Here is a 23,842-nt window from a genome sequence, read left to right as displayed (position 1 = left end):
TACTCATTTGCATGGTTTTCAAGTTTATGAAAAAGCTTTACGGTCTATCTCGAAGGCCTTTTAAAGCTCAGAGCACTTAAGAACAGAAAAAAGTAAATCTAGGAAAATGTTTGTGCTGTAATGTGGTTTTAAAAAGGAATCTGCGTCACAGAAATATCCCCAGTAAAACCTTACCTCTATTTTTAAAGCTTTTAAAACAAAGTCTTTGGTTTGCGCCTATTATACCTTGTTCCACTCTAAGATTGTAAACAAAATTTTGTATGGTGGGTTAGGATGAGTATTTAAAAGAAAAAAAAATAATAACAATGAGATAAAACATGCTTATTAACACAATATTACTGCAGCTTAGTAAAGATCGAACCAAGACCCATGTTAACCGAAAATTCAAAAGCGCGTTTTGTATGAAACATGTCAAGTGATAAACACTTTCCAACGGACGTTGAATCATAAGTATTATTAGGATAATAAATCAAATAGTATTAACATTTTGATTACTAAATATGAGTATATGTATATTAAACTGACAATTCACATTCATTTATATTTTTTCAGTAAAGTGCAAATTTTGTTCTGCCCTTGGGAAAGCATAGGGGTTTTGCGCCCAAATTATGTTAATTTCTGCTCGTTTTGAGTTTGACTCGTTTATTTATTTAAATTTCTGTTCGTTTTAGGTTTCATTTATTTGGGTTTCATCTATACAAACCCTTTGCCCTTGGGGCTCTAGGGGGTTTGTCATCCTTAAATACATAATTTCTAGAAATTTCAACTACGTTCACCAAAATGGCTATCTCTAAACTCTGATTGAATGTTTTTGGGGATATGGTGGGCGTAAGAGGGGGGTTAATTACTCTCCACTCATCTTTGACTATTAAAAAGGGCAAGTTCAATATCCAACCAAATGAGCTCTTTTTGAAATTTCTATAACAACTTTCTATATAAACTTTATATGTTCCCAGGGCATAACTTACAACCCTTGCACTGAGGGCTCTGTTGGGGTCATCATCCTAAAAGACCTAATTTCCAGAACTTTCAACTACAATGAACAAAATGGATATATCAAAATTTTGATTGGACGTGTTTGGGACGCTTTCCCAAACACGGTGGGCGTGAGAGGGACGTTAATCCCTCTCCAATCACTTTCAACTATTAATAAAAAAGGCACTAGCCCTTTCAATTTCCAAATGAATGACCCTTTCAAAGTTTCTACGCTTTCAATAAAACCCGAAGTCGCCCCCCTGGCATAACTAACACTCCGGGCCCTGAGGGCTGTGGGGGGGGCGTTGTCACCCTCAAAGATCAAATTTCCATAACTTTCAAATACATTGAATAAAATGGCTATCTAAAATATTGATTGGATGTGTTTGGAGAAAAGACAGGCGTGAGAGGGGGGGTGAGTTGCCTTCAAATCACTTTCGGATATTAAAAAGGGCACTATCCCTTTGAATTTCCAATCGAATGAGTTTCTACGACAAAGATTTCAATAAAAAAAACCTTTTATAACCCAAGGGCGTAAATTATAACCCTTGCCCTGAAAACTCTGGGGGGAGTGTCCTGCTCAAAGGTATAATTTCCTGAACTTTGAACTGCGTGGAACAAAATGGCTATCTCAAACTCTTTATTGGATTTGTTTGGGGAAATGGTGGGCGTGGAAAGGGTGTTGGTTGCTTTCCAATCAATTTCGACTATTAAAAAGGGCACTAGGCATTTCAATTTCCAATCGAATGAGCCCTTTTTGAAGTTTATACGACAACGCATTATTTAAAAACCTTATATGCCCTCTGGGCATAATTTACAACCCTTGCGCTGAGGGCTGTGGAAGTAGAGATACTCGTCTGGATTCTAAGAGTCCTATGTACCAAACAGGTTTTTCTGGTAGGTAAACATTTCTACAGGGCAATACACCTTTGAAAGAGATTTACGCAATACCGGTCCTATAGGTAAACCTTTCTACAGGGCATTACACCTTTGCCAAGAGATTTACGCAATTTCTAGTTCAAGGTATATACATGTCTTTTTTAGTGATAAACCAAAACCAGCATGTCTTGTTTCGCTGTTATGCAATTATTTTTTGTATATATTCAGGTTTCAAATTAGGTTCTTCAACAGTTTTGAATAGTTCATTCAACTTAACACTACTGACATTATTTGTGAACATTTACATAGAAAATGGATGATTCTAAGCAACTTCTGGTGAGAAAAATTTTTTCATTATTATAATAAAACGAAATTGTCTCGTCATTAAGTTAAGAAAGAAATTTTTACCTTACACTATGTCGTTACCTCTTTTAAAAAGCTTCCTTCATCATTAAATATTAAATGATCCATGTATTTCAATTTTAGTAAATATTCAAAAAAGAGAGGCATGTTCACTTTGATTTTGGTTAATTGTATATGAAAAATTAAAATAGAATTTGCATATTAGTTTCGGCAGATATGAAAGGTTGCCTCCCTCCGGAATATCTTGCTCTTTACACTAGAGTTCGAATTTCGTTCAAATCCCAAAGGTTGGTCTTCCCTTTTTTCCATGATTTTAAGTATTTCGTAATTTAGGTATATAACTTTTAAAAGCTTTGCATATAATTGTCGACAATTTTTGTGTTTCGATACTCTGGAATTAAAGATCCTATGCCCCTCTGTTGATTTTTTTAATACGTAACAATTGAGCTAGCTAAGTATAGGCTGAGATATAGGCTAGAGAGTGAACCCTTTATATACTTAATAATTTTTTAGTTTAGGCTATGTCCAGGAGTCTTTTTCTTCCTTTTTCTGTGATTTTAACTATTTCGTAATTTAGGTATATAAGTTTTAAAAGCTTTGCATATAAAAAAAATATATAATTATCAACTTTTTGTGTTTTGATACTACGCAATTGAAAACTCTATGCCCTCAGTTTATATTATGAATGAACCATGTATATACTTAATAATTATTTTGTTTATGATATTTACAGGAGTCTCTTTCATCCGTTTTCTTTGATTTTAAGTATTTCGTAATTTAGGTATATAAGTTTTAAAAGCTTTGCATATAAAAAAATATATAATTATCAACTTTTTGTGTTTTGATACTATGGAATTGAAGGCTCAATGCCCTCCGTTAATATTCTGAATAAGTAAGAATTGAGCTAGCTAATTAAATTTTGTAATTTTTTTTTATTTCAAATTTTGGGGGTTTAGTACCATGATGTTCGTATGTACGCGAAGCTTTTATAAAAATATATGACTGGGAAGAGGGCAATGAATCAATTCTAACACAGTTTTTCTTTACTTGGTATCCGTTAAAAACGAAATTTTTGTGTTAAATAAGTAATTTTTGTATCTTTTAAAAAGAGCTTTACGGAGTTTGAGACTCTGTTCCTCGATTCCGTGTGGTTAGAGGGGGGTTCTTTGTGCAGACTAACTTTCTTTCTGTAAAAAAAGGGGGGAAATTATTTTGATACTAATTTTTTCTCTTCTTTTTAAGACAAATTATGAAGAATTTGCTGCCCCTCCAGCTGTAAAGAGAGCTATGGCTACTGCAAATAGCGAAGAATGTACCCCTCCTCCATCAAAGAACACGCAATATGCCGAGACCACCTGTTTACTTTCGGTAAAACGGCAGTCTAATCAAAAACTAACAACATAATTAATTATACGAGTTGAAATCTCTACTATGCACGATCTTAACCATGATACTGCATCAGTGCAAGTTGCAAGGGCAAAATGCATCAGATTTGTTCGTTCATTGGATCAGCCAGGACTCTATGCAACATAGCAAGAAATTTGAGTCCGCCTCATCCGATCAAGATGGTGAGAACACTCCTCTTCACGCCATGCCAGGGACTTCTGACATACAGCCAGAACTTGTAAGTGTATATATTTTTTTTCCTTTTTTTTTCAAAAATAAGACAAAATTTTCTCAGGCACATAGCTTTTGATGAGCCAAACTTAAAATTTGTTTCTATAATAGTAATCCTATTTCATTTTCATTCATTAACCAAATTAGCGGTATATAAAGGAATACTTATAACGCCGAAATAGCTTATCACGCATTTCTATAAAAAAAAACCTTACCTTGTAACTTCTAACCAAGACGCATTCTAATGCAATAATTCCAATATTCTTTTTAAACAAACTATCTATTTGAAAAACAGATCACTGTTTCACAGTTGACAAATCATTTTTAAGCTGCCGTATATTTTGCACTAAACCCTTGTCCATATCCAACGTTTATCAAATTACTCCATCGTTACTTAATCCGCTTTAAATTTTAAGTAGGGTTCCTTGTAACCGGATGTCTTTTTGCGATAAGAAGGTCTTTTTTTTTAATAATCACTGATTATGTCTTTCACAATGATACGAAGAAACATTATTTTGGGCAAACTCAATTCAAGCAATTATTTTCGTTGAAAGATGCATTCGAGAATGAATTTGAGGCTGTTCTATTTGAACAGTGTTGTGAAGTCCGATATCCCAACTCGAAAGGGCATCGATCCTCCCCCCTCGAAGGAAGCGCCCGGTTCCCAAGGGTCCTCCCAGGGTGGGGGGGGGGTAACTTTTTAGTTAAAAAAAAATTGTTTGATAAAAAAAACAAAAGTGTGTTATAATTGTTATAAAACTTTCGTCAAAAAAAAAAAAAAAAAAAAAAATTAATCCATTAATTTTCTAGTTTCAGGGGGAAGCTGTGAAAACTTCTGCCTTCCTTGGTCCAGGACTTCAAAGTATCATGGGTAATTGCCCCCTCATGACGGATGTTAGTGAAGGTACGTTATTTGATATACCCCTGGCTTTTCAATTTACAGCTGAAGAAATGGACAGTCTTATGCAAATTGTTGGGTTTACTTCTTCAGGGGACATTTTTAACGACAACTTTACTATTAGTGAACTGAGTCGTGTACAAATAGGGACAGAACTTGTAAATACTGCTACGTCCTCGGTACTGCTTAAATTGTATTCGTTAGAATCTGACCTAAGTCATTTGCAAATATATAGGGCAGAGTTTAGCACTCCTGGCAATAATGATAGAATTTTTTTAACTGACTCTCCGTAACTTCTTCGAAACTACATCGACAGAATTCGAGCAAAAATTGAGATTCAGATTCAGAAATGGGGGGGTCGGGGGGGAATTAAAGCATCGGTGAATCAAAAAGTTTATTTACAAAAGGGGACATCCGGGGACATTTTTTATTTCCATTTTTCGACAGGCAACCAGACTTTTTATCCAGGTCTAAACGAATTTGAATACAACTTGTTCAACTGGGTGAATAAACTAATTTCAACTTTGGACACGCTTAGCGAGAGGGGAAGTGGGTCCGCAATTTTATACATGGAACGCATGGATCTGAATCTCAGTAGATTTAAAAAAAACTTTATTTTAAGTGGAGGGCGGGGTAACAAAATAAAATGCCACCCAGATTTGTCGGCTACCAAAGGAGTTCAGAGTTTCAATTTTGACACGGGACTGCAATGCTTTAAGTACGCATTTTTAATGGCGGCCCATAAGACATTAAAAAATGAATCATCAATGAAAAATCTCGACAGACTTGCACGTAACGGTGGAAAAAATTTCCCTAAAGTAAATTTTGATGGTTTAGTGGTAATGTATCCGGTATCCTTTAAATAAATAAGCATATTTCAAAAAGCAATTTATAATCATGGGGTGGGGGTGGTTGTTCTCCAGTATGACACTGAATTTGTAGAGGGGGAAAAAAACCGAATAAAAAAGGAGTTTTGTATTCAGTGAGGACACCGATGGTGGAAAATGTTAAAAATTGGGTATGGATTATTTACGAGCCTCCCAAAGATTTAAATTCATATGGTCATTTTTTCCCCGTTACAGCAATAAGTCGACTCCTATCTCAAGGCAAAAAATATGGGGAACGTTTCTATTGCCCCATGTGCCTTTCCTCATTTAAAATTGAAAGAACATTCTCAGATCACATGGGGCATTGCAATATTCCTGGGAATCAAAGAATTGAGATGCCGACAGAAGGCGAAGACACTTTACAATTGAAAAAATTCCAAAAGTCCCTTCTGCAATCTGATAAAGTGTCTTTAGGTCGTAAAACGAGACTGGTTGAGGTATCGGACCCATCAAGGCCAAATATAGTCAAGCAACACAAACTAGTTGCGTGTTCCTATGCGCACGCCCGTCCCTACTGCGACAATATAATTCAAGCGTAAGAGTTTTTTTTACCCTGGGCGAGGAGAGCAATATGAACCAGTTAGTGAGTTACGTAGAAAAATCAGTACAAACGCAAATATCACGATAACGTCATATCAACTTCCATATGACATTATTAGATAAAGAACAGCGAACATTTAGACAGGGAAGTCGGCTCTGGCTATGTAATAGGGCCTGTGCCCTAGAAAATGCGGTGCAGAACAATAATCACCTTATTGGCCCCCATTGAATGGGACAAAGTAACTTTCTAGGGTGGGCTCACAATTCGTGTAATTTAAAAATTAAACAGCCGCTTTTTCTTCATGTTTTTATACATAACACTAACTATGATCTAAAGTATGTGCTACCTGTATTGGCACATCTCCAAAGAAATGGAAGAGTAGAGGATGATGCGTGGGTGATAAACAGCTTTACTTAAAAAATCATACCTAAACCGTTGGAAAAGTTGCGGTTGTTGGAATTTTTGTGGACACTTGTTGACGCCGGCGTTGAGCATACAAATAAAATTCGCTTTTTAGATTAATACAGTTTTTGCCCTAAATCATTGAGCGAATTGATTCAAGTGCAGAAAAACGATGACGGCAGCAATGCTTTCCCCCTTCTCAAGCAACAATTTCCAAATGATTTATATGATTTGTTAACGGTCAAGGGCACATATCCTTATGACCATTATTGTTCCATGTCGAGATCCGCCGAGGAATCTATTCCTCCAATTGAATCGTTTTACGACAGTCTTCACGATCGTAGTTGCACCCCTAAGGAATACAGATTTGCTAAAAAAGTTTGGGCAGAAGGAGGGTGTAAAAATGGCTATGACTATTGCGAACTGTATTTCTTGAGTGACGTTTTAACTGTGTTAGACATTATGTGTAAAAATACAGCTAAAATCCATGAGGAATTTTATCAGGAGTTGGGTTATTATTTGTCTTCAACTCATGTAGTGATGGACCTTATCCTTAAAATTAGTTTGGAAAAAACTGGGCTAATCACTGCCATTGCTCAGAACCTGTGCGTCGGGAGGTCAATGAGGGGGGGTTTTGTTGTGCACGGAGATCGTATAATGGAAACCGATCCAACGGGAGAGAAGACAGGGACAAAACCGAATGCAGTTTTCCTCGATATGAATTCTCTCTACCCCTCGCCCATGTCCCATTATGCACTACCTTGCGGCGACTATAAATGGCTCAATGACCCTCAAGCTCCCCATTTCCCCAACATTAACTGTGTTGAGGAAAATGGGCCGGTTGGATGGTTTTTTGAAATTGATGGAGAGATACCAGTCGAGCTTCACGATTCAGTAAAGGATTTTGTTTTCCCATGCATCAATAGACCTGTGACTAAGGACTCTTTGAGTTCTCGCAATAGGCGTTTAGTCGAGGTGGACGGATTGCATTGGACACCTTCAAAACAAAAACTTATTGCTGACCTTCTGCCGAAAAAAAAACATAGTTGTACATCATGTGGCGTTTCAATGGATGTGCAACGGCGCTTTCAATGTCACAAAGGTTCACCGAGCACTCCAGTTTAGTCAAAGACCTTATTTAAAAACGTCTGTTGACACTTTTGTCAAAAAACGTTATGCAGCGCAGACGAAGGCCGAAAAAGAAATTTATAAACTCATTTTAAATTCGGCTTTCGGCAAAATGTGTGAGAGTGTTCGTATTAAGAAGCGTTGCGACGTTGTGACCGATCCATAAAAATGTGCTCGAATTATTGCTGATCCAAATTTCACTTCCTTCACAATAATTGGCCCGGACATTGTACTTTTGAATAAAAAAAAAAGACGCATTATCTTGAATAAAGATATTGCTGCAGGCAGTGCTATCATGGAGATCTAGAAAAAGCTCATATTGCAATTCTATTACAATGTGGCTAGGGTACAGTGGCCTGAAAAGGAGCAAGTAGAGGTCTGCTACGGTGACACGGATTCTCTACTGTTAAAAGTAAAAACACCAAATCTAATTGATGATTTGACGCACGGTGAAATTATCAGTTCACGGATGGACTACAACAATTGGAGTGGTCTATACCCAGAGCTAGTAAACCATCGGACGCCAAATCAGCTTTTATTTTTTAAATAATAACCGGGAAGTGACATGATTTCTCGTGGTCTGACTGTAAGCCCAAAGGTGTACTTTATACTGATACGAGACGAGGAGATCCAGAAAAATTGCACAAGAGTTCCTATGCGTTCTGTGAACAAGAATTTCAACACGGATTTATAGGAATTGTATTGTTGAAAATACAATTCCACGAGCCAAATTGCTGGCAATTCGTTCCCACAACTACAGGAACTTTACTGTAAATGTATAAAAACTAGCCGTGATTACCATTTCCGACAAGGTCTATGTTTGTCAAGATGGTGTGACCACCCTCCCCCTTGGACACTATTTAACTTCAGACCGGATCGAATGTATTGCCCATAGGGAAAGTCTCGGTTTAAATAAAGTCCTGTAAATTATTTCCTAAAAACCTTTTGGGAGGGCCTCGCGGCCCGGGGGGGAGGGAGGGGGGCCTCGCGGCCCGGGGGGGGGGGTGGCCACCGCCAGCGCGGGGGGCGCACCGTCACCAAAGTTATCTTTTTTTTGGACTTAGAGCAGATTTTTTTTTTCAAGTGCTCTCTCTAATTTAATGTTTTTTTCTCTATAAATAAACAAAAAAAAAAGTGTTTTTTATATGTAACTATGTAAATGTTGTATTTTTTTATTATGAATAAATTTTAAAAAGTGTATTTTTTTTTCAATTTTTTTTTACTTTTTTATGCGCATATAATAAAAGAAAAAAATATGATTCTTTATTCGTCTTCGTCTTCTTCTTGAAGAACAGAGTAGTAGGGAAATTATTTAGTCATTAGACAATTAGAGTCTACAGTTAGTTGTCCAGGTGAACTGTTGAAAGGAACATGTATCAATTTAAAACACCATTCAGATCGTTTCTGTGTGGGCCCTCAATGTCGGGCAAAACAACACTCTTAACTAAAATAATAAAAATTGTGAGGAAAAGCCGAAAAAAATCTACTATTGCTATAGTATTTGACAGGAGTCATACAATAAAATAAAAGCAATTGCTGCTGCCATGGGATCGGTGCAGATACACTTCATACAGGGACTTGATGTTTTCAATATTATTGAACCAAACTCTTGGTTGATCATTGACAATCTGGCTGAATCTATTGAACAATGGTCCCAGCAAATGCTGCAATTGTTCACTGTTCGCTCTCATCATGAACATATTTCCGTTACTCTGGTTCTACACAATCTCTTTCATCAGAGCAAATGTATGCGAACACTTGCATTGAACTGTACCTACTATATCATCTACAGAGTTGTTCGTGATTCTAGCTCGTTAATAACCCTCAATAAACCAATCTATCCAGGTGCCCCTAAATTTCTGCTCTCAGCATACAATCAGGAAAATAATAAACCCCACGGTTATATCCTATTGGATATTAATCAAAATACACCCGAGGATCTTTGTGTAGTCACAGATATTTTTGACAATAAAATTACAGTATATCTCCCTGTGAACGCTAAACAGACCTATTAGTCGCTATCATGACACTGAAGAAACTACATGAAAATAGGCATTTTTTTCAGTTCTAAGCACTTCAAAACCTCAGCTTAGAAAAGCAATACTCAAACATGGTATTGACAATGATTTCATTAATCTAATATCTGAATTTTGTTTAAATTTGACCGAGGGTAATGTTCAACTACCAGAAGTAGTTAAGCATCAGGCAAAGCAACATCGTTCCATTGTACGTGCATTGGCCTCTAAATAGAAAGGAAATAATTTTAAAAGGAAACGACTTCTTCAGACAGGCGGTAGATTTTCACACTTTTACTGCCAATAATTGCAGGACTTGTAAACAGTTTTCTCTAGAGAATGGCAAAACCTTATAATTTGACTCCAATAGAACTCGCTCTCTCACCCGCCGAAACCTTAGAGAACAATCTGAGTAAATTCCTCGACAGTGAAAATATTGAAGGTGATAAAAAACTTATTTTACTTCAAGATGCACTTCGCCGAGTGGACAAACACTAACGATCGAAGCCCACTGCTGCTGCTGCTGATCTCAAAAAATAATCATTTTCTCAAGAAACTACTGCGGCTGTTGTAAAGAAATTAAAGACGGAGTAATTGTATAAATTTTTTTTTAAATTTGTAAATATAAGGCACCTTTAATATGGTGAAAAAATAACATAACTCTCAATCTATCTTCTTGAAAATGGTCAAATTCAAGTTGAGAGCAATGGTGATAGGATTATAAGTCAGGTCAAGAGTTATAATGTACTCGATTCAATGTATGACATGGTTACAAATCGTAAAGGACTATTATCATTTGACACTCATCTATACAACTTTCTAAATACATTAAACTTCCCCAAAAGTCTTATTGGCAATAGACAAATTCTAAAAAAATTAAATGAACGTGCATCATCAACTTTAAAAGATGAACTTGAAGAAGAAGATTTTAAATCAATTTTGGAAAATACTAGCACGCCGCTGATAGCAAGACAAAAGCAAAGATGTATCAAGTCAACTTCACCTGCAACCAGTCTACAAAAGGGTAGCGGACGTTACACAACGTGTTTACGTTCAAAATGGTTGAAGTTCTGAAAGGTGCTTATGAAAATATAGGTGAGGTGGGGAGTTTAAGTTCCCCCACAACTCTTTCCAAAGTCACGGGTGTTCGTACTAAAAGTGTACAAGACTATCTACAAAATGAATCAAGTTACACTCTGCATTGAAATCATAGACTTTGTGCCAATCAATATCGAAACACCAAAGCCTTTTACCTGCTTCATATAATTCAAGCGTATCTCTTGACTCTAGATGAGATTCAAAGACGTAACATTACACCATACAATTACATCCTACTTGCAATCTGTGTTTTTAGTCGCTATGCATGTGCAATTCCATTGCGATCAAAGAGAGGTGTTGAAGTTGCTCAGGCCATTGAAAGTATTCTCGAAAAGGATTCATATAAAAAAATTCAAACGGATCTCGGTAGTGAATTTGTTAATCCTCATGTTGCATAATTACTAGATAAATATAGTACACTTCTATATCATTCTCACAGTCCTATAAAGGCTGCATTTGCCAATCGATTTATAAGAGCTATTCGACTTTTAATTTCAAAATATTGTACTCTGAAAAATACACCGGCTTTTATTCATGATCTAGATAAAATCATGTTGATTTATAATCAACGACCTCATCGATCATTGTCCAACTCTACACCAACGGAAGTTCATCATTCGGATCATAATACAATTGACACCTTTCTTAAACAATATTCCAATGTATCAAAAGTCAAGAAGAAGAAAAATAAATTCAATGTTGGTGATACTGTTCGAATTAATAGAACAACTAATGTTTTTGAAATAGGGGAATTACTTGTGGTCCACAGAACTTTTTAAAGTGGCAAAAATCCTAGACACTAAACCCATAACTTATCGCCTGCGTGATACCAAAGATGAAGAGATTCTCGGTGGCTTTTATGACTATGACTTGCAAAAAGTTAAAAATGCTAGTGAAATCTATCAAATTAAAAAGATATTAAAGACACGTACTAGCAGAGGTAAGAAACAGTTACTTGTTCGCTGGCTAGGATACAACTCTGATTTTGATTCTTAGATTGGTGTTGAAGATATTGACAATGCCCCATGATTTCTATGTAACTTTCATGTCCAACGTTTCCGATCCTCTCTACAATGACTTGAATACGACAAGTGATTTTTGAACAAAAATTTCACCCGCCATCAAATTTGACGGTGCATATGAAGTGGCTCTTGTCGACTGTATTCTCAAAAATACCTATGACATCCTGAGAAAGGATCGTAAATATGAAATAAAAATTAGACACAATGATTTTCCGCCACCACCAGGTGATCAAGAACAAATTCAAAAAATCAATTGGATGGATTATCCATATTTTGAATTACCCTACGAGGAGCTCACCTGCATGAATGATTTATGTCGTACTATCAATTAAAGAATTTCTCCTCGTAAAAAAGGAGCTTTTCATTTCAACTATTCAAAGAAGGAGGGCAAGATCTACATTAGTTCACCTATTGGCAATGAAAAGATTATTCTAAATGATAACCTAAAGGACGTTCTTGGCTTTAAGCTCAATATAATCACTGATAGAAGTGCTGGAAACACTAATTTCATTTTTGCTGACTACCCACCTGCCTTCTCCACGGACACTTGTATATTTCTCTACGCTTCATTTGTGGAAACATCTCGGGTTGGTAATTCAAATGTTCCCCTCTTACGAGTTCTTGAACGAAAAACCAATCAAGAACATATTCACCACTACAATATAAAGCATCTTCAGTATATTCCCGGAAACACTTCATATTTGCAACTCTGTCAGTTAACACTAACAACTGAATTAGGTGATTCTATAGCAATTTCAAAAGGCTTAGCTTTGATTACATGTCATTTTCAACCCATTGTCAACGACGGTACACTAACCTAAAAAATGAACAATAGAAGAATACTGTTTCTCTGTCCTGATATTGATTGCTATGTTGGTGCTGTGAGTCCACGTCAAATAAGGAATGGATTGAACTACTACAAGAGGCGTACTACAATGTCTGGCTATGGTCTTGGTAGCTGGTTTGCTAGGCTATTTCGTTCTGCACTACCCCTTGCCAGAAAATATCTTGTACCTTCTGCATCAAATTTTGCTGCCTCCACACTACAGGACTGGGAGTCGGGCAGGAATTTCAAGGAGAGTGTTAAGGAAAATATTAGATCTTCAGCAAGAGCCGTTGGTGAACACTTAAAATCTCGACAATATAGGGAGGGATTGAAAAGAATGCATTCGCGTCATTCACCCATCAGTCTCTACCCAGGCAGGAAGCAAAGGACATCAAAAACGACTTTGAGAAATAAAACAACGAAGGGCAATAAGCAGCAGAAGAAGAAAAAGAAAAAGATTGTTAGATCAAAGAAGTATTTCTTCTCTTAAGATGACTTATCTCCCCCACAAGGAATAATATCCATCAATCAGTTCCTCATTGAATCTATTCAACGCTGAAAATGTTGATGTCAGTGTCAAGTATGGCTACTATGAACAATTTCACCCCCAACAACCCCTCTCGGAGAATATACACTTTCAAATATTTTCCAATGAAGACTATTTCATTGATTTGTCATCAACATTTATTGATTTAAATGTTGTGGTGAAGAAAACGTCAGATAATACAACTCCAAATGCCGGCGATGGTCTCTCCAATGAAAACTGTACTCTACACAACCTATTCAAACAAATTAATGTATTTATTAATCTAACATTGGTGAGCACTAGCAATAATTTATCAAACTATGCAAGCTACATACAATTTATGATGATGACGCCAAAGGCGTACAAGGAGATGAGAGGACAATCATTGGGCTATGAATATCGAACAGGTGTTGATACTGACAGTGAGTTGACTACAGCAGTCACCCAGGATTATCATATGGTTTGAAAATTAAATCATGAGATATTCAATATATCCCAATGGCTACCCCCCAATGTCAAGATTGACATAAAGTTACAGATAGCCCCATCGAATTTCATTTTGAGAAAAACACTTCCTGCAGCACCCGATGCAAATGTTATTATCACATCGGCAATTCTCCACTTCCGAAGACAACAAGTTGTGAGCTCTGTTGCATTGGCAGTGGAGAAGCTAAGAGCCAATGGTAACAACATTAAACTTCTTGTCCCCCATACGATCACCAATCAACGTCACATTGCCACCGGCTCTCGTAGCTATAGCGATTCATCATTTATCAATGGAGAAATCCCATCAAAATTGGCTTTGGCCTTTGTGAAGAGTGGCAGTGCCGTTGGATCCTGGACTGAATCCCTCATGATCTTAATTTTTTCGATCTATCTAGCCTCGTGTGTAAGGTGAATGGTATTCCACTGTATACTTTATCATTTGACAAAAAATCCTATAGAACTCTGTACGAGTTGACCATGGAATCTCTAGATCATGACTCTCAACTATTTGAAAATAGAATAACCGATTCAATGTTTTCAGAAAGTCATGGGGTTATTGTTTTGGACTTGTCAGGCACGCACGATATGACCATAGTACGAACAGGGAATATACCTTTAGAGTGTACATTTGCCAATGCTCTGACTGAGAGTATCACGCTAATATCACTGAGTCAATTTGAAACCTATTGGGAAATCACATCCAACGGCAGTTTTCTACTAGACCTAGCACCATGAGCACAAACCAAATAATCAACGTATTTAGTATGGATCCATACATGTCCCAGTACAAGTCCTATTGTATACCTTCGGACTTCATTGAAAAATTCCAAGTGTTAACAATACCCTAATCATTGTTAATAGCAGTCCATCGACATTGAAGACCGGTCATTGGCTATGCTTCTTTCAAACAGCGAAGAATATCTAATGTTTTGATCCTCTTGGCCTGTTATATACATTCTACGCTCCATACAGCAGCAGCTATATTGGAAGCAGGAGAAAAACTATTGTTCAAAATAAACGAAGAGTACAGGATTTAACGGCTAAGATATGTGGCTTTTACGAACCACTCTTTTTCATGTGCAGATGTCGTTGCTACACTTTCAACCACTTTCTCAACATCTACGTTGACTTACCTCAATTGAACGACTTTCTAGTGCAGAATATACTTACAAGTGTATTTAATATTGATTTTAGTGCCCTAAGAATAAAATATTCTAAAAATGTATGTGAAATCGTTTATTAATAAAAAAAAATTTATATACATGATAAAACAACTTTTCTACTCTTTAGATTTTATTCACTAGTAGGTATTTGTCGACGAAAACTAGTGCAGGTAGCTTATCTGAATTCACCTTGTACTGTTCCTGATGTACTGCAATGTCAGAGTCACATTTTCTACAGTAGCGTGTGACTTCACTCTTGTCATATCTCTTTGTACAGTCGATGATGCTATTTTCATTCATTCTATAGAATTCACATGTTTCAAATGGCTTATTTGAAGCAATTTCATAAACAGTGTCCTCAAGTGTCGAATCACATTCTGTCACAGCCAAATAGAAATCAGTGGGTTTATAATCATAACACCCAGTGTATTCACATCGATGGCTAAGAAACTATATACTTTTGTTATTCCAACAGTTGAATTGATGACCCGGTTCCTCCTCCCAGAACAATCTAAAACCACGACGATACCGATCTCTTAGAAATAAACTAAAATCACGGTTTGGAATTTTTCAAATCATACCGGGATATGTACTCTTCCACTGATTACATTTATCATAATGACAATTGGAGCAAAGGTGGCCTCTAGGATGAGAGTCACACACCTCTTCAAGACAGGAATTACAACCTTTAATTTGCACAGCATATCCTCTATGCAATTTACATGGGTTGCATAATCTACACTTTTCATCATACTCCTCAATCATTGTGCAATTCTCACATGAAGATCAGCTGCCCAGTGAGTACATACATAACGGACATGTATGGAACATTTTGTCATGTGTTGACACTCTCACTACCACAATGAAACTGAGCTAGCAACAAAAAAAATTGTCTGAGACAGAGAGAGAGGAGTAAATCATCCTTGAGCACCATCTTTCTTATGAAAAAAAGTCCTAAATTTCTAAACTAATGTTTAAAAGCATATCCACAATATCATTTTGCCGTTTCGTAATCAATATATCAATAAATTCTGTAAATGCATTTGGATCACAATGTAGAAGCTTCATACAATAGTCTAATGATGGAGAATCAGTTTTCATTATATCGACAAGCATTCCTCGAGAAAATATCTTCCTTTGAATAGACAACTCTAGAAAATCATCGTCTAGAACTAAACGTTTTTCCATAAGAACTAGATTCCTCATGATTCGCTCTTTCTCGAAACTGTCCATTTTTTTGAGTCCTAACTCTCTCACGATCAACTTCAGACTAACCAGAATTTCTTTTTTCTACTCTAAAAAATATACGCTAGTCTACTATAGAAAGAAAAAATATCAATGATTTAGAAACAGTTTTATTGATCATAATTACAATAATAATAATTACTGATGCATTTTGTTCTCATCAATATATTTCGATAGGACATCTACTGCTGACCGAATTTTATTTATATGGAGAATATTTACTTTTCCAGCAAAACATAGCTGCTCCTCCTGCTTAAATTTGCTTAATGATATCACGTATCTAGCATACATAATATCCCATTCAAGACATAGTCTACAGCCAGAGGTTATTTCAAGAGCCGCATTAGGCACTCTTATATCGTTGCTGCTGCTGCTGCTGTCATCTACATTAATAACCTCCAAGAATGTAAATGCAACACTCATTTTTTTTTCTCCACTAATAACCTCTCAAATAAACTATTATCTTTTAACTCAATTATCTTAATAAGACTAATTTTAAAGAACAATATTAATATTATTAGAATCTCCATCACCAATCAAGTTATACTCGTTCCTCTTTGAAAGAGTGTAATGCCCTGTAGAAATGTTTACCTACCAGAAAAACCTGTTTGGTACATAGGACTCGTAGAATCCAGACGAGTATATCTACTTGTGGAGAGGGTTGTCATCCTCAAAGACCTATTTTCCAGAACTTAAAACTAAGTTGAATAAAATGGCTATCTCAAAGTTTTGATTAGATATGTTTGGGGAAAAGGTGGGCGTGAGAGGCGGGTTAGTTGCCCTCTAATCACTTTCGACTATATAAAAAGGCACTAGCCCTTTCAATTTCCAATCGAATGAGCCTTTATTAAAGTTTCTACGACAACGCCTTCTATAGAAAAACCTTATATGCCCCAGGGCATAACTTACAACCCTTGCCCTAAGGGCTTGCCCTAAGGGGGACTTTCCTCAAAAACATAATTTCTATCTGGAAATCAACTGCGCTGAACAAAATGGCTATCTCAAAATTTTCATTGGATGTGTTTCGGGAAATGGTGGGCGTGTCAGGGATGTTAGTCAACTTCCAATGACTTTCGACTATTAAAAAGGGCACAAGCCACTCCAATTTTCATTTGAATGAGCGCTTTTCGAAGTTTCTACGACAACTTTTTCGATACGAAGTGCCCTGCTCTAAAGGAAAAAATCAATAAATAATACATTGTGCCAACATCGTTCTTATATGCCCCCAGGGCATATCTTAAAACCCTTGCCCTGAGGACTGTGGGGGAGTGTCCTCCTCTTTACTTAGTCCCCGTTTCTTGTCTCGTTCTCGAGTGTCCCCATTCTTTACTTAGGCAGCGCGATCGTGCTGCCTATGATTTATGCAACAACTTTCTACATAAACCTTATATGCCCCCAGGGCATAACTTACAACCCTTGCACTGAGGGCTCTGAGAGGGTTATCATCCTAAAAGACCTAATTTCCAGAACGTTCAACTACGTTGAACAAAATGGATATCTGAAAATTTTGGATTGGATGTGTTTTGGAAAATGGTGGGCGTGAGAGGGATGTTAGTCGCTATCCCATCACTTTCAACTATTAAAAAGGCACTAGCCCTTTCAATTTCCAATTGAATGAGCTCTTTTGAAGTTTCTACGACAGCTCTTTCAATAAAAACTTTATATGCCCCAGGGCATAACTAACAACCCTTGCACTGAGGGCTCTGAGGGCGTTATCATCCTAAAATACCTAATTTCCAGAACTTTTAACTACGCTGAACAAAATGTATATCTCAAAATCTTAATTCGATGTTTTCGAAGATTTCAATGAAAACTTTATATGCCCCAAGGGCATAACTTATAATCCTTGCGCTGAGGGATGTGGGGGAGTGTCCTCCTCAAAAATATGTTTTCTATCTGGAAATCAACTAGGCTTAACAAAATGGCTATCTCAAAATTTGTATTGTATGTGTTTGGGGGAATTATGGGTGTGAGGGGGCTAGTTGCCCTCCAATCACTTTTGACTATTAAAAAGGGCAATAGCCCTTTGAATTTCCAATCGAATGACCTTTTTCTGAAGTTTCTACGACAATGCCTTCTTCAAAAACCTTATATGCCCCCAGGGCAAAACATAAAACCCTTGCCCTGAGGGCTGTGGGGGAGTGTTCTCCTCAAAAACATATTTTCTATCTGGAAATCAACAACGCTGAACAAAATGGCTATCTCAAAATTTTTATTGGATGTCTTTGGGGAAATGGTTGGTGTGGGGGGGGGGGCTAGTTGCCCTCCAATCACTTTCGACTATGAAAAAGGGCACTAAATCTTTGAATTTCCAATCGAATTAGCATTTTTGATGTTTCTACGACAACGCTTTCTATAGAAAACCTTATATGCCCCCAGGGCATAACTTAAAACCCTTGGCCTGACGGTTGGGGGGGGGGAGTGTCCTCCTCAAAACCATATTTTCTATCTGGAAATCAACTACGCTGAACAAAATGGCTTGTATCAAAATTTTGATTGGATGTGTTTGGGGGAATGATGGGCGTGGGGGGGGGGCAAAAGGGCCCTCCAATCAGTTTCGACTATTAAAATGGGTACTAGCCCTTTGAATTTCCAATCGAATGAGCCTGTTTTGAAGTTTCTGCGACAACGCCTTCTATAAAAACCTTATATGCTCCCAGGGCATAACTGAAAACCCTTGCCCTGAGGGTTGTGGGGGATTGTCCTCCTCAAAAACATATTTTCTATCTGGAAATCAACTACGCTGAACAAAATGGCTATCTCAAAATTTTGATTGGATGTGTTTGGGGGAATGATGAGCGTGGGGGGGGGCTAGTTGCCCTCAAATCACTTTCGACTATTAAAAAGGGCACTAACCACTCCAATTTCCAATCAAATGAGCCCTTGTCGAAGTTTGTACGACGACTCCTTCGATACGAAGTGCCCCGGTATGGAGAAAAAAACAGAAAAAAAAACACATTGTGCCCACATCGTTCTTTACTTAGGCAGCGCTAGCGCGCTGTCTATGATAGCCCTAGAGAGCGGTATTGAACCACATTTTTCGTATAGCCTATTGTTTGAAATACTGTCAGTCAGCCGGGTACAAAGAACAATCCTTAAGCAATTTCTTTGAAAAACATCGAGCGAATCTTCATCTGCTTCGGAGCGTCCATGCTTCAGAGCCATATTTGACCACTGTCATTACTGTAGCTTTCAATATTCTAATATTCGTTTGCAGACTTATCTTCCTATTCTTCCAAACTTTTTTTTAACTGTGAAAAAAACACCCTAAGCGTTGGCTATTCTACTTTTAACCTCTTCACTGCTCCCACCGTCTTTACTAATAATACTACCAAGGTAAGCGAAACTGCCCACCTGATCAATCTTTTCATTACCCAGCGTCACCTTATTATCTTCACTTTTTCCCAGCCTTAGTGACTTAGTCTTTTTAACATTAATTTTAAAACCTATTCTAGGTCCTTGAACTCGCAAAACCTCTAAAACTTCATTTATTTTGCTCACAATTTCATCTAAGATGCTTAAGTCATCAGCGTAATCTAAGTCCAGGAGACTTTTTCTTCCCCATTTGATTCCGTGGTCTCCCATTGCCTCTCCAGTGCTCCTTAAGACAAAGTCCATCAAAATAATCCATATAAAAGGGGAATAGAACACAGCCCTGCTTAACTCCTGATTTAATACAAAACCAGCTGCTAGCCTCATTTCCTACCTTAACCGCAGCAGTGTTATTGTCGTACATAGCACTAATCACTATAATATATTTGTCTGGTATACCATACACGGATAAAACCTTTACTAAAGCTCTTCTATCAACAGAAACGAACGCTTGCTCATAATCTACAAAACTGAGGACCAAAGGTGTTTGAAAACTTAGGCACCTCTTAATTATTCGCCTAAGAGTGAAAATTTGGTCGACACATCCTCTACCTTTTCTAAAACCGCACTGTTCTTCTCTTAAAACTTTGTCTACGGCATCTCTCAGTGTAAAAAGTATCATATTACTAAGTAATTTACTACCTACAGAGACCAGACTAATGCCTCTATAGTTACAACTCTCACTTTTATCAGCTTTCTTATAAAGTGGCTTAATTAAGGTTTTCCTAAATTCGTTAGGTACTTCCCCTTTTTCAAAAATCATGTTCATAATCTTCAGTAACTTATTTCTAACCTCAGATCCACCCTATTCAAGAAATTCATTTACCACCCTATCAGCACCTGGAGCTTATTGTTATTTAATCCTTTTACACTGTTGCTAATTCTCCTCACAAAACAAATCTTCCTTCACATCCAAGGTATTACAAACTTTTTCATTTTTCTCTATATCTTTTCCTACAACTCTATCTCGGCTAAGCAAATTCTCAAAATGTTCGGCCCATCTCTCTTTAGTTTTTTCCTTATCGCTAATTGCGGCCCCATTCCATATCTTTAACTGGGCCAAGTCCGGATTGACTACTCCCTCTCAATCTGTTAACATGCCAGTACAATATTTTACTATAATGCGGTCTAGCTGCATCTTCCAGATCCTCGGTAATTTTATCCATGGCCTCCACTTCAAACCTCCTTAGTTCATATTTTAATGCTTTCTCCACTTTCTTTACATTCCTTTTGTTTTCATATGATCTATCACTCAGATAATTCTTGTTCAAGTCCTTTCTCCTTTCTATTAAACATAAAGATTTTTCACTAATATTCTTAGCTGCAGTTCTAGCTTTCTTCTCTAAGACACCTTCAGCAACTTCACAAATTAGTGTTCTAAAATTATTCCAGCCATCTTCCACATATCAAATTTTAAACTCTCAATTTAGTATTCAACTGCTCCTAGAAAGTTTCCCTCAAATTCTCATCCTGGAGTCATCATAACTTCCAGGGAGGTAGTTACCCTTCCGATATTTCAGCTTTAAATTAACCCTTGACACTACTAGATGGTGATCTTTACTTCTAACATTAATAGCGGCACTCCTATATACCGTAGTATCTTGTATTGATTCTGCCAGTCTTCGGTTTACTATAACATAATCAATAAGGTTTGCTGCCTTACAATCACGTGAATACCATGTTAACTTATGAGCCATTTTATGAACAAACACCGTATTGGTTATAACTAGATTGTTATAGCTACAAAATTGCAAAAGTCTGTATCCATTACTGTTTTCTTTTCCTACACCAAATTTACCTAGGCTAGGATGCCATCTATCTCTATTGCCACCAACCTGGGCGTTAAAATCTCCCAGTAATAACATCATATTTCTACCTGGGACCCTGTCTATTTGCTCCTGTAACTGTAAGTAAAATTCATCTGAGTCACTAGTATCTCCGTCAGTTCTACAGGGGCGTATACTACTATAACTGATACCCTGAACTTTTTAGTCATAAAATGAGCAATTAGTATTCCATTATTAATACCTTCCCAGCCTAAACAAGACTTAGCAGTTTCCTTATTCATCATGAGCCCTACTCCCTGTCTATGTACCCCATCCTTCTTGCCTGAGTAACCAAATTCAATATCACCTAATTTCATGCTTCTTATCCCTAGGATATGAGTTTCTGAAACTCCTAATAAATCCAGTTCAAATCGTCTGAATTCATCAGTCAAAATGTCGATACGATAGTCATTTTTTAACGTCGTAACTTTCCAAGTTTCAATATTCATGGTCTTTAAATCATTGAAATTATTTTCGCCTCAGGAAAAGCAATGAATCCCGGATACAAGTGCACGACAGGGATCACATATCTTCTCAAGTCTACACCGAAGGTGTTAAGCCGGCTTAGAACCGGACAGCAAGAAGTCCCTGGGACCTCCATGAATAGAGGCTTTGTGCAATCCTGAGCCCATCTTGGTCACAACAGGGTTTTCAGCCCTTGGCGATGCTCTTCTATCAACAAGAGTTGAAATCCTGCACAAACAATCTCAAGCCTATTACCTCCGACTCATTATATATTCATGCCTACAAATATTATGCTACTACGGGGAGGCAGCCCATAATAGATAAATCAGCTAGGAAGAGGTTTTCAGCCCGAAGACGCCCGTAAAAAAATACCAAGCCCAGAAGAATTATCCATTAGTCAGAATCCCGTGCGAGTGCTGTATCGTTTACTAGGCTATAATTTCCTCGAGGGGCGCCACTCCTGAAGTGGGAATAGAGTTGACTGGATGGTTTCCAGTCTTGCAGGTACAAACACAAAAGTCAAGTTTAAAAACAGGATTATTGATTTAAGAGTCAAAAGTGAGCATGTAGCCTGACAACACTTAAGAAATCTATAAAGCTTTTCATAGTCTTACACCAGTTGTGACATTAGTAATTTTCAGTACACAATTAAAATTATCTTAAAAACATAAGCGTAAAACTAAATATTTTTCAATAACCGCGAAGTAATTGAACAGCATACAGAAATATTGGATTGATTTATCAAGCAGCATTTTGCTCTCACCAGCTATAATACCAATAGTCTTAATAGTCTTAAATATACAGTCTTAAATTGTAAGAAATATGCTTTAATATCAGTTGAAAGAAGCTCAAATAAGAAATATTATGAACTGGGGAAATCCGGTTATTTCTCTCTGTACAAGAGTGAATTTCAAGCTATGATACAAATTCTAAGGCTAGTCTATAGTCCTAATACTATCAAGATGGCCTTATTTCTAACTTGTGTACAAGCTAACCATGACATATTCTTTTAAGAACCAAAACGAGATCCAGACATTGAACTGAGCCATTGTGCAGAAGTGATACAAAATTAAACGTAAAAAATAATAAAGAAAATCCTAAAATAGATTGTTGCTTTATCTTAAAAGGGATTGATCCTAAAAGGGATTGATAGTATTTTGATTCTGTAAAAAGTGTCCTTAATTGGTTTACTCTCACTGTACCAAGACTCCGATATTATTTTGTGTTTGCAGGAAAGCGCTAGTTTTGTATAATCCTAAAAGCATAGGGCAACATAATTATTTGGTTTATCTGTACTAGTTATATTAATATATATTAAATAGGCTGTGAAGTGATAATTTTTGTGCATTTTAAGTTTCAACTTTTCTCTTTACTTCCCTCAGAAAAACTTTTAAAATTAATTTTTTTTAAAATAATCTTTGTTCGTTTTTGATTAAAATTTAATGTAGAAACAACACTGCCATGATCTTTTTTATTTATACGGAATAATGTATGTTCGATTTAAGTTTGAATATCAGTTCTTAGTTTCAGTTGAAAACTTATTTTTAATATAATTTCTAACTATCACCGATCTAGGGGAGATAAGACACCTCTAAAAAATACTGCAAACAACCTTGGCAGCTAAGAAAAACTTTCAGTCTGTAACAGAAAGTTCATTATCCATACTTCACAAACAATACATGTTTTTCAGGAACGTTTGTTTTTCGATGAGCAAAAAGCTGTTTTTACTCGGCCGACTTCGCCTGAAAAAGCCATAATGAAGACAAGGCTTTATAAATCACCTACTGACTAGCAGAACTCGCTCTTCAGGCTAAGGTATTTTATTGTTCTTGAAAATAAAGTTGTGAGACAGAGCCAAACTTTAGCTTAAAGAGCGAGGCGTTAAGGAGGGGGCAGCCCCTTTCATATACGGAATAACTTCTGTTCGTTTTAAGTTTTAATGTTGCTCCTTACTATCAGTTAAAAAAACTTGTTTTTTTAAATTTAATTTCTGACTGTTTTTCAATTAATGCAGCTTTTATTTTGGCTCACCGTACATGAATAATTAAAGCGAACTTTGCATATTAATTTTACTTTTTTTCGGCTAAATGGTTTTCTCGAAATTTTTA

The 23,842-nt window shown here is 36.7% G+C and overlaps 1 long non-coding RNA gene across 1 annotated transcript in view; it reads right to left on the bottom strand.

Annotated features, from left to right (window-relative positions):
• LOC148955372 (uncharacterized) overlaps nucleotides 1-23,842 on the bottom strand; it is a 137,172-nt gene that overhangs the window by 34,143 nt on the left and 79,187 nt on the right. The window lies entirely within an intron of this gene.

This window comes from Artemia sp. Qi Xiang Cuo, chromosome 2 (assembly GCF_049724085.1).
Source record: "Artemia sp. Qi Xiang Cuo chromosome 2, ASM4972408v1, whole genome shotgun sequence".
NCBI lineage: Eukaryota > Metazoa > Arthropoda > Branchiopoda > Anostraca > Artemiidae > Artemia > Artemia sp. Qi Xiang Cuo.
The sequence above is the reverse complement of the archived record's forward strand: the minus strand, read 5'-3'. Positions and strand labels throughout refer to the sequence as shown.